This window comes from Gavialis gangeticus, unplaced genomic scaffold, assembly GCF_001723915.1.
Source record: "Gavialis gangeticus isolate Ggan-Ray unplaced genomic scaffold, GavGan_comp1, whole genome shotgun sequence".
Lineage (NCBI taxonomy): Eukaryota > Metazoa > Chordata > Crocodylia > Gavialidae > Gavialis > Gavialis gangeticus.
Window position 1 is genome coordinate 47345851 of NW_017728997.1, and position 14329 is coordinate 47360179.

Sequence of the window (14329 nt, forward strand, 5' to 3'; positions counted from 1 at the left end):
AAATGTTACATTAATACACCCTCCTTATAATTCTAGACATCAAAATCTTTCATTTTTTTCATAGGACCTGGAAATTTGGTATACAGCTTGAAAGCAAGTAAGAGGGAATGATCAGGTTTGGGGCAGGGTGTGGAGAGGGTCTCTGTACCTCTCTGCAAAGCCTCTGGATTCACCTTTTGCAGCAACTCAATAAACCAGCTCCATCATGTGCCTAGGAAGCGGCTGGACATGAGTAGCCCGAGATCAGTGGACAGAGGGCCTTCCCTAATGAACCACACAGCATGTCCATGAGTCTATTAGAGAGCACAAAACTAATAAACTCTGCAGCAGGGTAGGACTTGTAAATACATTGCTGCAGAGCTTTTTTGTGCACAGCAGCATGCCAATAGACCCATCCAGCTGGCTGGGGCACAAGGGTGTTTCCGTGCTGGGGCTGTCTGCCAGCTAGCCCCTCACCAAAGCATGCTCATGCCCCAGCCAACTCCTCTGCAGCCCATTGAGTGCAGTTGACCCCCTGGCTCCCCTGCCAGCTAGGGCTGCTGTGACTTGGCTCAGTGTGGTGTGATCTGGATGCACTTGCAGATACGCACCCAGGAGCTTTGCCCCCTAAAGGCTCCCACTGAAGCTCACTATGCTGTAGACAAGACCTTCTTTCCTGGGTCTATGGGAGCCCTTGGAAGCAGCACATTAGTTTACTATAGCTTTGATATTGCTCAGGGAAGGGACCTGTATGACTCCATGATACGGGGAACACAGTAAGAGAGGAAAAGAGATTCAGGCTGCCTACCTTCTCCAGGACAAATCTGTTTTAATATTTTAGGGTTGGGGGCCTGTATATATTTGGACAGTTCCACAGCACCCTGGCTCCCTGGCCTCAGGCCTAATTTAGGTTGTAGATGTGGTCCATGTCTTTACAGAGCAGAAAGATCAAAAATGGCATTCTTGCCATTTTTGTTTTGCCACAACAAAAATGGCAAGAAGCCTTTAGCATTAGCATCAGAAGAGCCACTGCAGCGCTGGCCATGAAAGCGAAACCGCTTTGGCATTCTTTGAGGCACATTTTATTTTTTAAACAAATGTTTTCGTGTTCCAAGCCAAATTAGCCAAATGAAGTCCAAATCAGTGAGTCAGTCCAGAACCAGAAGTGGCCCTACAACCAGCAAACATCCTTCACCCCCACCAAGGGCTTCAGATATTTCCAAAGTCTTTTGGCAGTTATCCTACATTCAGGCCCAAGCCCAGACGCTTGGGATTCGGATGCCCCCAAGTTTCGCCTGGCCTCAGCCATATGGACACAGGAGGAAGCAAGGGAGGAGCCTCCCATTTTCATAAAGTGAGTTTTAAGCCCCAACACCTTGGCGGGTACTAAACCACGCTAGAAGAACAGTTATCCCTGGGAACACTTAAGGAAAACTGCCTTCATGGACCCAGATACATGGTGTTTCCCCTGCCAGGAGCAGCCTCTCTGCAGCCTGCTGGAGCACCCCATGTGCTTACACTTACTGGGACCTCTGCATGTATCAGGCCAGAGACGTGGACCTCAAAGATGAAAGCTCCCACATGGACAGCACCTGCATAGAAATAGGAATGGGATCTGCCATCTGAGACCTGAGCCTGTTCCAGCCTGGGGAAGGGCTCAGTCTCCTCTGGCAAGTAGAGAGGGAAAAAACCCTCAGGGAACATGGAAAGCAAGGACAAGGTGAATGGGCAGAAGGGTGCGCTAAACCAAACCCAAGCAGCTTCTCTGCAGTGAAGCCCTTATGTGAGTCCACCGCAAATTTCAGAAGGATTTGCAGCACTAAGAAATTCTCCTGTCTTTTTATTACATGTTATGGATTACACACCTATTCAATGGTGGCTTTTTCTAACACACACATAGGGGGAGATGCATTCTTCCCCTACGTGTGCAAAACTGTCCATGTGGCAGAGGCCGTCTAGTGAATGATCTGTACTGAAGGTAATGAATGTGGGTACTTCTATTTGGAGCTGATGTCACTGTGTGCTCTGTCCATTTTGAAGGCAAGCATTTCCCAATCATTCTCATTAAACTAGTCCTGAGGTTTCTTTGTGGAGAAGCCTTGAGATTTTTGCCACGCCTCACAGATGCCTTTCTTGAAGCTCTTGCTCTTCCTCAAGTAATCAGTGGTGTCAAGAGCATCAGGACAGTTGGCACGATTCTCTCAGAGGTGCTGCTGGAGATGATGTCTCTTAGCAGGGTTTTTCAAGCACTTGAGATTGAACCTCTGCTTTAGTTGCTTCTTTTGTGACATCAGTGTGTGGCTGTACGCATGGATGTGATGGAACGGATCAAACAAGGATCTATCCAGCAGCCTTTGGGGCTGGTCTCTCCTCGTCTTCTTCTCATGTCCCGCCTGAGATAGTTGACGACAGGGATCCAGCAGAATCTGAGGACTGTTCAAATCTGAGCGGGCTGCGACAGGAGAGCTTCTGCTGTGGCCGTGCTGGCAGCTGGAGTCCTGCGCTGCCCTGGTTGTAGCTGTGCTGAGGTGGACTTTGCAATGGATCTCGCTGCACTCCCAGTTTGTATCTTTAATAAAATTCTACTTACAAAGCAGCTAGTTGTCCACCCTGTTCAGTGTAGTCTAGCTCTGCCTTAGTTAAGAAAAGCCAGGCGGTTTATATGTGGGGCCCATGATAAGAAATGTATAAATGAGGTCAATTGTCTTGCATTGCCGGGTCCATTTTCCTTGATATCAAAGCTTTCGTGATTCAGTTCTTTCCCCAGACTCCAAACTGGCCTTCTTCGACATAAGCCTTGACCTATGGGGGTCATCAAGTTCCTCAAACATTGGTAGTGAATTGAATATAGGAAGTATTCTGTAGACTCTTTCTTTAGCCTCTTGATGTCGAAGATGAGGAGGGGTATGAGATAGAAGACACAGCCAAGGAACACGACTGTTTCTGAAAGTTCCTGTCATAAGTTTCAATGGTTCATTCAGTTGCTTTGTGATTAGATCATATTGTGCAGTCAGTGTCTCTGTACGCAAAGGTCTGTGACAAGGGGCAGGTGCGTGACTAGGGGCTTCAGGTAATCACTAGTGTCTTCCCCCATCACCACTCACCCATCACTGTGGGACTTGCTATTGAAGCAAGAGGCTTGTGCACGTCTTCTCTTAACGTGGGGATGAAATGGTGCAACAACAACCCCATAGTACTTCACAGGAAGGAAACCTGAATGCCATGCCAAGGAAAACTGAGAGCACTGAAGATACCTGTTCTGCTGCAGTCTCCGTCTGCCTCTGCCACCATCGTGAAATAGTCTTGCTTCATCAGCATGCTCAACCCTCAATCACTTTTATCTTTATTTTTGGATCACTCTTAGCCTGGCAAGCTCACTGTCCACTTTGCCAACACAAGTGACCCTAGCAGAAGTACAGACCCGCAGACAGCATTGCTCTTGATGTCAACAATAGCAGACAAGCCTCTCTCCATCACATCACAGTTGCGATCCTTGCAAGGATGCCTTGGGAGGACAGGCCTCTGCCTATGAGCAAGAAAAATAAAGCAGAACAAAAAGCCTGCATGAATGAAATCCCCAGCGATTTCCACATCAGGACAATGAAGACCTTTCTGCAAGGCACTTGCGTGGGCTAGTTCTGTGTAGCTTTCTTCATGCAGCCATTGTTAGTAACCAGCATATTGCAGACTACACACACACAGACACTTTGCCCATCACTCTAAGCTTTGGGAAAGGATCTTGTGGGGTTGGTGCTTGCAGGAGGAGAGGCCAGAACTGGAACAGGATACTCAGCAAAAGAGAAAAAGAGAAAAACACAAGCTCCTCTCCCACTCCAGCCACAGCCTTCCCAATGTAAGCTTTGGTCACAGCTTAAACAGTGCCCCATGTCCCTCCCCAGCCCACTTGAGGGATGAATGCATGCCCGTCTGCAGGGTGGGACTGGCAGTAGCAGAGCTAACTGCCCTGCCCAAAATTTGGGGGCTTGAGTTGTAGCGCCCCACTAAGACTGGGGCTTCCTCAAACTCCCAATGCAGCAAAGTGCATATTAGGAAACAGCAAAACTGACAGAGGATCAGCCTAGCCCCGCTGTTCTCGTTCAAGCTCTGCAGGATACTTGGGAAGAGCTGAGACACTGGGCAACACTCCCTCTCCCCAGCAGCTCCTGTCCTCCAGGATCAGGGGCATGTTAGGATGTCAGCGTAGGAAGTACTGTATTTTTCAAAATACAACATACCCCCTTTGCAAACAAAACAAACCAACACTGCTGGCAATCCCACTGTTCATTACATGCAAGACGTAGGGTGAGAACAGTTCCTGCCAAAAGTGAAAGAAAAAGTCCAATCTTCATGTGATCTACAGGGTGTGGAGCAATGAGTGGGCTAAGACTCCGTCCTGTGCTCCCCAGTTAGGTACTACAAGTCAAGATCTTTTTCTCTTCATTCTGACTTTCAAGAACAAGGTGTATGTTACATGTTGGTGCATGCTGTATGCAGGGAACTATGATATGCACCTTTTACTTGCACCATCACTGCCCTACTTGAATGTCACTCATTCTGTACATGAACCTTTCAACATGAAAAGACGGGTGAAAACACAAATGAAGGTTATTTTTGGGAAAGCTTTACCTGCTGTTTTGGGACAGCCACAAAAGGCACCCGTGACCTTTGTCAGGCAGCCCTACACTTCAAAGAACATGGAAAGGGTTTACAGAGGACTTACTGTGACAGCTTGATTGTTGGCCCTGGGAAACAGGGCAGCTCTGGATCCAATGGGAAGTCAGGCAGCGGGCTGCATCAGGCATCCTGCTATGCCTACGCCAGCTGCACAGGGAGTCTGTAGTGCTGCAGCACCCTCACCCCTCTGTTGTTCTCTGCTAGGATACCACTGCCAACACCAGGCCTCACTGCAATTGTCCTGGGCTTGACCTAGTGTCAGAAAGGGGATAGGACAAATAGATGGAAGAGATGTCTACTGCAGGGGCAAGAGGGTTTGTGATAGGCTCAAGCCAGACGCAGATACGTCTCACCCCAGTGGGTCATGCCAGTGCATAGGCCTGAGACAAGGAGACAAGAGAAGAGGCTGGAGAAACCTACAAGGAGTGAGAAACCACTTACATGCTCAGACAGGCAGAGGCACCAACACTGTCGTCCCGTGGGTCCATCCTGGATCGGGCAGGGGAGGATGGAGGGAGGGGACAACAGGGGTGGAAGGGGAGGGGAGGAGTGCGGGTCGTCACCTCCTCAGGGTGAAGCAGCAGGGAAGGATCTGGGCCGGGTGGAACCTGTGGGAGAAGGGCAGAGTCAGGAAATGCTCGGTGTGGGGCCCCTCCAATCCCCCTGGGAACAACCATGGGGTAAAGGAGAGTCTCCCCAGCAGGGAGCAGAACGTGGCTCTCACACATGGCTCACTGGGGCTTTCTGTCCCAACAGGCCTGGCCTGGGCCAGAAGCTCTGAGCTCTGATTCCCAGGGTGAACCCCTGGCAACAGGGTCCTCGGGCCCAGAAGTGAGCAATGAGGGGCCAACCTAGGAGATAGCCGGTCCATACAGGGCACTAGGGCCCTGGCAGAGAGACAGGATAGGTCATCCTGAGTGGCCTGGAGGCAGGGGGCACCCAATCATCACGTGGGCTGGCGGAGGAGCAGCCCCTCAGGCCTGGGGCTGGCTGGGGTGCAGGGGGGACACTCACCTCCTTGCTGCCCCCGACCTTCTCCTTCTCCCCCCTGCCACAGTGTCAGCCCTAGGGGTGGGAGGCAGAGACACTGGTCACCTTACATTCACCCCAAGCCCCAAGGCTCCAGCCACTGCCACCACCCCATGTCCAGGCCTCTCCTCTCTCCATCACTGCCTTCGTACCAGGGACTGGACCTGGGTGCCCTGCCAGACCCACCTCTCTTCCTCCCTCTGTGCTGCCTGCGCCTAGGTCTGGTTCCTGGCTGAGGTCTGGACATACACAACAGGGATGACTCCCAGCACAGAGAGCCCAGGCCTGTGGTGCCCCTGCCTCAGCCCTGCCCCACCTAGACACCCGGGCACTGGAGGGAGTCGTGGGCAAGTCACTCACTGAAGACACACTAGTCATTTCCCCTTCGCTCACCTCTTCCCTCCCTGGGCTCCTGGCCCTCAACCCGTCCTTCTCCCAACCTGCGAGACCCTTCCCAGGACCAGGAATGGACTCCTGGCTCCAGCCCTCCCTCAGCTCACATCACTGATCCCAACCCAACACAAGGGAAAGCATCATATTTGCTGGCTGTAGGGCCACTTATGGTTCTGGATTGGATCACGGATCTGGCTGATTTGGCTTGGAACATGAAACATTTCTTTAGAAAAAAACAAAAAAAAAACTAGGAAAAGCATCCTACCTTTCCCCCTGTCCTGTCCTTTTCGGACCCTGGAAAGCCTTGGTCCAGGGGGGCAGGGGGTCGCAGCCCACATCAACCAGGCAGAGGGCCCTTGTCTGGGTGAAGGTGTCCTGATGTTGGAGGCCCTCTGCCTGGGTGCTGGCCTCCATGGTGGGGGGAACACTCTCCTGCATCCTGGCTTCAGTCCCCTGGGAGGGGTGTTTCCTTCTGATTGCACAAGAAGCAACTGGTCAGAGATGCATCATGGAGTGAATTGAAGCCCAACAGGTCCTTTGATGGAAGAACTCCCCAACCTGCAAACAGACCTGCTCCCAGCACCTCCAGCCTGCCCTGCAGCACCCCAACACACCCCCAGCACCTCCACACACTAACAATACAAAAAGCACCATACCTCTCCCCGTGTCCTGCTCCTTTTGGACAGCGGCGAGCCTCTGTGTGCTCGCCGCTGTCCTTGCCAGGGGTTTCCCCTGGCACCCCATGTTGCCCAGACAGAGGGCCCTGGTTTGGGTGCTGGCCTCTGTGGTGAGGGGCAGGTAAGTCTGGGTCCCAGTGGGACCCTACCCCCTTCTCCTAGTGGGGGCTGATGCTCCTGATTGCACAGAAAGGAACCGGTCAGAAGTGTGTCCTAGACTGAATTCATCCCCTCCAGCACCAGAGAAGGAACAACTCCCCTACCTGCAAGAAGCACCACTTGCAACACCCCAGAGCCTGACCCAGAGCCCACGAGCTACCCAGGAGAGCCCTGCACCTCACCCTCCCCTCTCAGTCCTCCACTTATGCCCTCCAGGGTGGTGGGCACTCCTCCATTACCCCCTCCATGGGATGCTGTTGCAAATGAAAAAACAAAGTAGCAGTGAGAACAAAATCCAACCTCCTGGCCCAGAGCTAGCATCTGGTGGAGTATGGGGGAAGGCTGGGGGACAGCAATCCACGAAGCAGGGGAGGTCAGTACAGCACAGGTATGTCACCCCACCAGTCTCACAGTGTGACATCCACAAAGATCACATGGTGCCCAGCACCACGCACACAAGCCCTCCACCCACACAGCCATGGCAGCTCCTGGCCCCTTCTACTGCAGGGTCTGGCACAGCAGGGCACAGCCGTGCCCTGTGGACACACAGGCACACACACACTCCCCCTCTCCCTGGGGCAGAGGCATGCAGAGCAGCTCACCTCTGTGGGGCTGTCCTCCACAGCCTGGCCCTGCTCCCTCTGGGCCTTGAGGGCCAGCACCATGGTGTGATTTTCCTGTGTCAGCTCCTCCACTTGAGCCTGCACCAGAATCACCCCGCCCGTCAGACCATGCCCATGGCTGCACCAAGCATATTGGGCGTCTGCACCCAACAGCGGTACCTCCCTAGGCACCCATCAGGGCCTATCTCTCCCCACACACAAGGTGCCAGGACTCTGTTCCCTGCTTTCACATCCTCTGGGATTTACCCTGCCTGGCCAAGCTCAGCCTCAGCCTGCTCCTTCCCTTGCCCCACGGCCCTGCCGGCCTCTGCCATCTGTAAACTCACCAGGAGCTGCTCCTCTTTTTGCTGAGCACTGTGGAGACAAAACACATTTGCGGGCTCAGGGAGGCTGACAGTACTGTCCCACAAAACAGCCCTTCTCCAAGGACAGACTCACACAGAAGCAGGGATGGGCCCTGGGCTTTAGCCCTGGCTCCTGTGCTGCACAACGGGAACAGCCAGCCCCCTCCCCAGCCCCACATCTACCAGGACAGGAGGACTGCTGCGTCCTGCTCCTGCTAAGTCAGGCAGGCCCTCAGCGCCTTCATCTCAAACTGCAGCAAACGAGACAGTGCGGGTTAGAGAGGCCTCATGCCACTGCCTGTCTGTCTGCGCATGGAGCCGCTTCTTGCCCCCATCTGTCCCTCTGGCCCTGCCTTCACCCTCCATCCCCCGGCCCAGCCCCAGACTTGTCTCTCTGGTCCACCCCTCCATGCAACCATCAGCCAGCCCACTTGGTCTCCCTCAGAGCCCCCCATCCCAGCTGGGACCCACAGCAGCCCGCTGTGGGGTTTCTCCTCCTGGGGAAAGAAAGAGCGTCTGGGGCGATGGACTCCCTTGGGCAGCGAGTTCCCATCTCCCCATGATGCAGGGTCGGTGGCCCCCAGAGCCCTGGGGCTGGGCAGGGCTCCTAGACCTGGGCCCTGGGGATCCCCAGGGTTGGTTGTTACCACCTGCCTCAGGTGAGTCCCCACCTCCCAGCTCAAGGTCCCAGGTCCCATCAGACACTCGGATTTGGGAAGGACTGTCCCTGTGATTGGGGGATGAGCCCACGACCCTTACCTTATTCTTGGAGGGCCCCCGGAGATGGAGACCCTCCCCCATGTCTCGTGTGCCGCATGGGGTTGGGGGGGGGCACAGGACACCTGGTGAGAGACCCCTGTCCCCAGATCCACCTGTCGTACTCCCTGGGCAGGGGAAAGACTCACAGCAGCAGGGGGATGTGGCCACATCTGGCCCCTCTCGTCGCTTGGCCCCAGCACTGTTCCTGGCCCTGAGGGGAGACAAGGGGCCGCGCATCAGCTGGGCCCACTCTGCTGCCAGGGCGCAGGGCGACCAGCCCCTCTGGGACACAACTTCTGGGGGCACCTGCCAGGAGTCTTGCGTGCCACAAGGGCAGGGCCTTCCTCTATGGGGGTTGGGTGGGAGTCCCTCCAGGGAGTAGGACCTTGCCCCCTATCCATGCAACCATGCAAGTCCCTCCACAGCTCACGCCAGACTCAAAATCAACGGGTGCAGGGTCCCTCCTCTCCTGGACTTCTCCAATGGAGGGTTTAGATGGGGACCCCTTAATGGAGGGCAGTTTTGTTTTGGCCCACCCGTCTGTGCCCAGGCTGGCATCTGGTGCTGAGGGGACATGAGGGCTGAGCATCAGACTGGGTGGGACTGAACACCGCTTTTAGGATAGGGATGCCAGAGCCCATGTGGGCCCCACCTTGCAAGGGAGCAGAGAGGAGCAAGGCCATTGCCAGGAGGAAGGCTCCCAGGGCGGGGGCATGGGCAGGGGCTGCAGGGCCAGAACTTGCTGGGGGGTTGGGCATGGAGGGGGGCTGTCCAGATTGGACCTTGGATAGCGTGGGCTTGGCCTGCCAGCCAAACCCTGCTGTGAGGGGAGGCCACACAGCCCTGTGGACTCTCACGCTGCCCAGCCCTCGTTGCTCCCATGGTGGGGCACGTGCCCAGGTCTCACCCAGGTTGCTGGAGCACAGGCGCACAGGGGCAGCTTCTCCTGCTGGAATATCTGCAAAGAAACACAGCCCTGAGCTGAAGGAGAGAAAGAGGAGCCCGACTGCCAAGAGCAGGGACAAGGCATGGGGCGGTGTGCTGGGCCTTTGCACAACCTGAGCCCCTGCGGACAACTTGCCGCATCTCCCAAAAGTCCCTGTGACGGGTCCGTGCCGTGTCCCCAGTGCTGCCCCCATGGCTGAGTGAGAAAGGGCACTCACGGCTCCAACCAGCGCTCATGTCCGACGCCCGGATAGTAAACTAAATAATAACTACCTAACTAACTAGTGATCTAAGGAACTAATAAACTAACTAAAGAACAAACAATCTAACTAACTAACGACTAAATGAAATAACTAACTAGTGAACTATCTAACAAACTAACTACCTAATGAACAAACAAACTACCTAACAAACCTACTGCTAAACTAACGAACTAACTAAACAGAAATAACTAAAAGCACGAGGGACGAGGAAGGGCAAGTGGCTTGGGCGAAGGTCGGGAGAGCACTGGGAGGAGCCGGTACCTGACACTGAGGCTTGGGATTGTGATGTCACTGGGCACAACAGCACTGTTGCCATGGCAACCAGGGGTCTCCCTCCCACATGGGCAAGGTGCTGAGTGCTAGGGCTGTAGGCGCCTTTGGCCTGGCCTGGCCTGGCCTGGGGGTGTTCCTGACCCGGGACGACCTTAGACCCTGAACTCTTTGGGCGCGTTCTCCTTCATTGTCTGTGTGGACCAAGCAGTGACCGCCCTGGTCCAGGGGGTCCTGGTTAAACAGTAGCCCCTGGTGCCAGATCCTCAGCCCCTCTCTGATCACTGTGGGGTCAGGCCACATCAGGGCAGTAACTGGGGCTGCGAACACAGAGCTCAGCTAGGCCACAGCCCCTTTCTGTGCAGGGGGGGATGACAGGATCCTGGGAAGAACATGTCAGCTGGAACAAGGGCCAACATGCACCTACCTCCAATGCAGCCTCCCCTGCCTGGCGCTGCTGGGCCTGGTCCCGGTGCAGCACATAGTCAGTGCCCTGTGCTACACATAACAGTGACACATATAGATCCATACATACATGCACACCGCCCCGCCCCACCCCCCAGTGACACGCGTGCACACACAAACACATGCGCCCTGCTCCATCTGCAAATCCAGAGTTACAAAGGCCTCCTAACCCTCCACCCCTGCTTCTGTCAGAGAGAAAAACTCCCATTCCTTAGACTCTTACAGGAGCCCCCCACGTGATCCCTTGTGGGGGTTTCCTCTTGCCCCTGTTCAGATACAGCTCAGCTCCCCAGCACAGTGCAGTCACTAGGAGTGGACTTTCCTGATGATCCTCTTGCCTCCGCACTCACCCCCACCCCTAGGAAGGGGATGAGATGAATACGTGCAGCTCAGGGGCACACTCCCTGGGCCCTGTCACTCCAGATGGGGAAGGGGGAGGAGGGACAGGCATGCTCATAGTTTTGGCACAACCGAATGGCCAACAGGACACTTGTGGGCTCCTCACATAAGCCTAAGTGCCAGTGATGGGCCCAACTGTAGTGTATGCTCTGTGCCATTGGGTTTCAGGGATGGGACACTCACTCAGACCTCTATGCCTTTGGAGTCCTGTCTTCGAGTCACCATTCAGCTGAGACTGGTGGGGTGGTAAACAGCTTGATCTTTATTAGGAACAGGATTCATCAACTCACATGCTCACAGCTTGCAGGGAGAGCTAGAGCTACCCACCACCCCAAACCACACCCACAGGGCATCAGGGGGAGAGACTGGCTCATCCCACAGCTGGCCCCTTCAAGGTACCTTCCATATACCACATCCCCCTTCTGTACTCTGGGAGCTTCCTCTTAACTACTTGGATGTTCATCAGGTGCTACTTTAATTTGGAACATTTCAGGATCATAGAGCCAGAGGTTGCTAGCACTTGGCTCACCAGTGGGGTCTAGCCTTTACCGCTATCCCCTTATTGCCTGTAAAGTACAAGGACAATCTCACCACATGTCCTCTCTTAGTTTGCGTGGTGTCATCAGGTTCCTCTTTGGGTACTGGTGGATTCTCTGCAATGTGATGAAACTTTTGCTCATGGTGGTCTGGTTTGTCTTCTGAAGTTTGCTCTGCTGCCATTTCTTGACGTACACCGACATGTCCTGCTGGGACTGACGAGTAATCCTTTCTTAAGTGTCTCCTGTTCCTCCTGTAGACATTACCACTGGGGGTTGTTGCTACATAGGAACATGGTTCATCCCTTTTTGCTGTGATGGATGCTGGTGTCCACCCTGTGCTTGTTTGCATCCCTACTTTCTCCCTGTGTCGTAGAGGTGGCAGGAATGTAGCCATGCGATCGTAGCGCTCCTTCTGGCACCTTTGAAGGTCCCATAAGTTCTGGGAAGTGATCGACAGTCGTCTAGGAGTCAGCAGCACCGTTGTAGCAAGGAGGGGACTGCACAAAAATCTCCCCATGAGAAGCTGCGCTGGATCTTACTCTAGACCGGAAATGGGCATGTTGCTCAGATTGAGTAAAGCCAGATGTAGATCAGAGCCATCCTGCAAAGTCTTCTTAAGCATTGATTTGATGGTCTGAACTGTGCGTTCAGCCTGGCCTTTGGATTGTGGGTACCTGGGGCTAGAATGGGTGATGGTTATGCCCCAATTGGTCGCAAATTGTTTCACTGTGTGACTTGCAAATGGCACGTGATCTCAGACAGTTTCTCTAGGTATGAAGTGGTGAGCAAACATAGACTTCTTTTTGCATACTACCATGCTAGCTGTTTTGTCTGGCAGGTGCAAAACTTCAGGGTACTTGGAGTAATAGTCAACTAGGATCAAATAAGACCGTCTCCATTGGTCAAAAATGTTTGCTGTCAGTTTTAGCCAAGGCAGGTCTGGGATCTCATGTGAGATCATGGGCTCCTTCTGATTACTGGGTTGGAGCTCTTGACAAGGTGCTCAATTTGCAATCCATCGCTCGACGTGGGCATTCATTTTAGGCCAGTACATGATTCGTCGAACTCACACTTTCAAACTTTGTATGCCTTGATGGAGCGAGTGAAGCAATGTCAACATGTTGGTCCTCACACCACCTGGAATGATTATTTTTGGCCCAATCATAAGCAAATCATCCTGAATGCAGATTTGGTCTCTGAGAGGCCAGTAAGGCTTTAAGTCAGCTTTGACATGTTTTTGCCTGCTTGGCCATCCATTAAGACGCTGCTCTGTAAGGGCTTGTAGGTCCTTGTCTGACTGTGTGTGCTCCTGTAACTGCTGGAGTCACTGGTTGCTGAGTGGCTTTGTTTCTGTCAGATCGCGAATCACCTTTTCTGAGTGGAAAAGACCTTGTTCAGGAGGAGAAGCGAGCACTGTGACTTTAGAAAGTGTGTCAGCCACTAACGTGTCTTTGCGTTTGGTATAGTGAATCTGGATGTCATATTTTTGGAGCTACAACTGCATCCTCTGTAGCCGTGCTGGAGCTTTTCCTACGAGCTTCGCAAAAATTGCTTCCAGGGGTTTGTGATCTAACTGGACCCATACCTGGGTGCCATACACATATTGGTGGAGCTTTGTCATGGTGAAGACAATTGCCAGAAGGTCTTTTTCAATCTGTGCATAATTTCTCTCAGATTGTGTTAGAGCCTTTGAAGCATATGCAATTGGTTGATTCTGCTGAAGCAGACATGCTCCTAAGCTGTCTTTGGACACGTGGGCTTGGATTTCTAGCTGCTCTGCCAGGTTGAAGTACCTGAGCACAGGTGCTGTTGTGATGGTTTGCTTGAGCTTCTCCAGGACTGCCTGATGCTCAGGTCCCCATTGCCAGATAATGTCATTCCTGAGAAACGCTCTCAGCGGGGCTGTCAAGCTGGACTCATGTGGAATGTACTGCGCCAAGTACTGAATGGTTCGAAGGAGTCTCTGAAGGCCTTTCTTGTCTATTGGAGGGGGCATCCTGTGGATGGCTTCTACGTTGTCTTCATCTGGTTTGACACCATCTTTTGAGAAGTTATGGCCCATATTCCTAACGGGGTCAACTAAAAACTGTATTTTGTTCTGATTAAACTTTACTCCTTTTAGACATGCTCTTTCCAGGACTTGTGTCAGGATAGCGACATGCTCCTCTTTGGTAGCCGCTAAAATGAGCATGTCATCCATGATGATGTGGATTCCTGGAATGGCACCAAAGCACTCATGATTCTTATAGTTTCATAGATGTTTTATAAATGTTACATAGATTCGGATTTGATCGATTTGGGGGACAGTGATTCGATTCAGTGATTCAGGTCACTGTCCTGAATCAATTCAGGCGAATGTGATTTGGAGATCTGGCTGCTGTCTATTCTCCAAATCATCCAGGCTCCACCCCCACCCATTCTCTGAGCCTGGCAATGGCTGCCCCGCCCGCCCCATCTCCGAACCTTTAAGAAAAGAAAAAAACCCAGACTCACCATTCCTGCCCAGCTGGGGGGTAGGGGGGGGGCATCCCCGCTGCTCTGTGCCACATGGAGGTCTCTTTCATGAGCCCCCTGAAGCCCTGAGACTGCTGCAGGAGCAGTGAGTCCCAGGGTTTTTCTTGGGTTTTTTTTCTCCTAAAGGGCCAGAGCCATGGCAGGGGAGGAGGAATGGAGGAGCAGGGGGAGGGGCTGGGGGGCTCATGCAGAGCACTTCATGTAGCATGGGAAAATGTGGGGGCAGAAGGATTCCGCCCCCACAGCAGTATCTGAGGAGTTGGGGCTTTTTTTTAAAGCACCAGGAGCTGTGGCAGG

At 53.3% G+C, this 14329-nt stretch overlaps 1 long non-coding RNA gene across 1 annotated transcript; it reads right to left on the reverse strand.

Annotated features, from left to right (window-relative positions):
- Nucleotides 1-1803: 1803 nt before the first annotated feature.
- LOC109289184 lies at nt 1804-5014 on the reverse strand. Its single transcript, XR_002095315.1, has 2 exons — nt 2756-5014; nt 1804-2720 (listed from the first exon to the last, which is right to left on the reverse strand). It is a non-coding gene; the product is annotated as an uncharacterized LOC109289184 (long non-coding RNA).
- Between the last annotated feature and the right edge of the window lie 9315 nt (nt 5015-14329).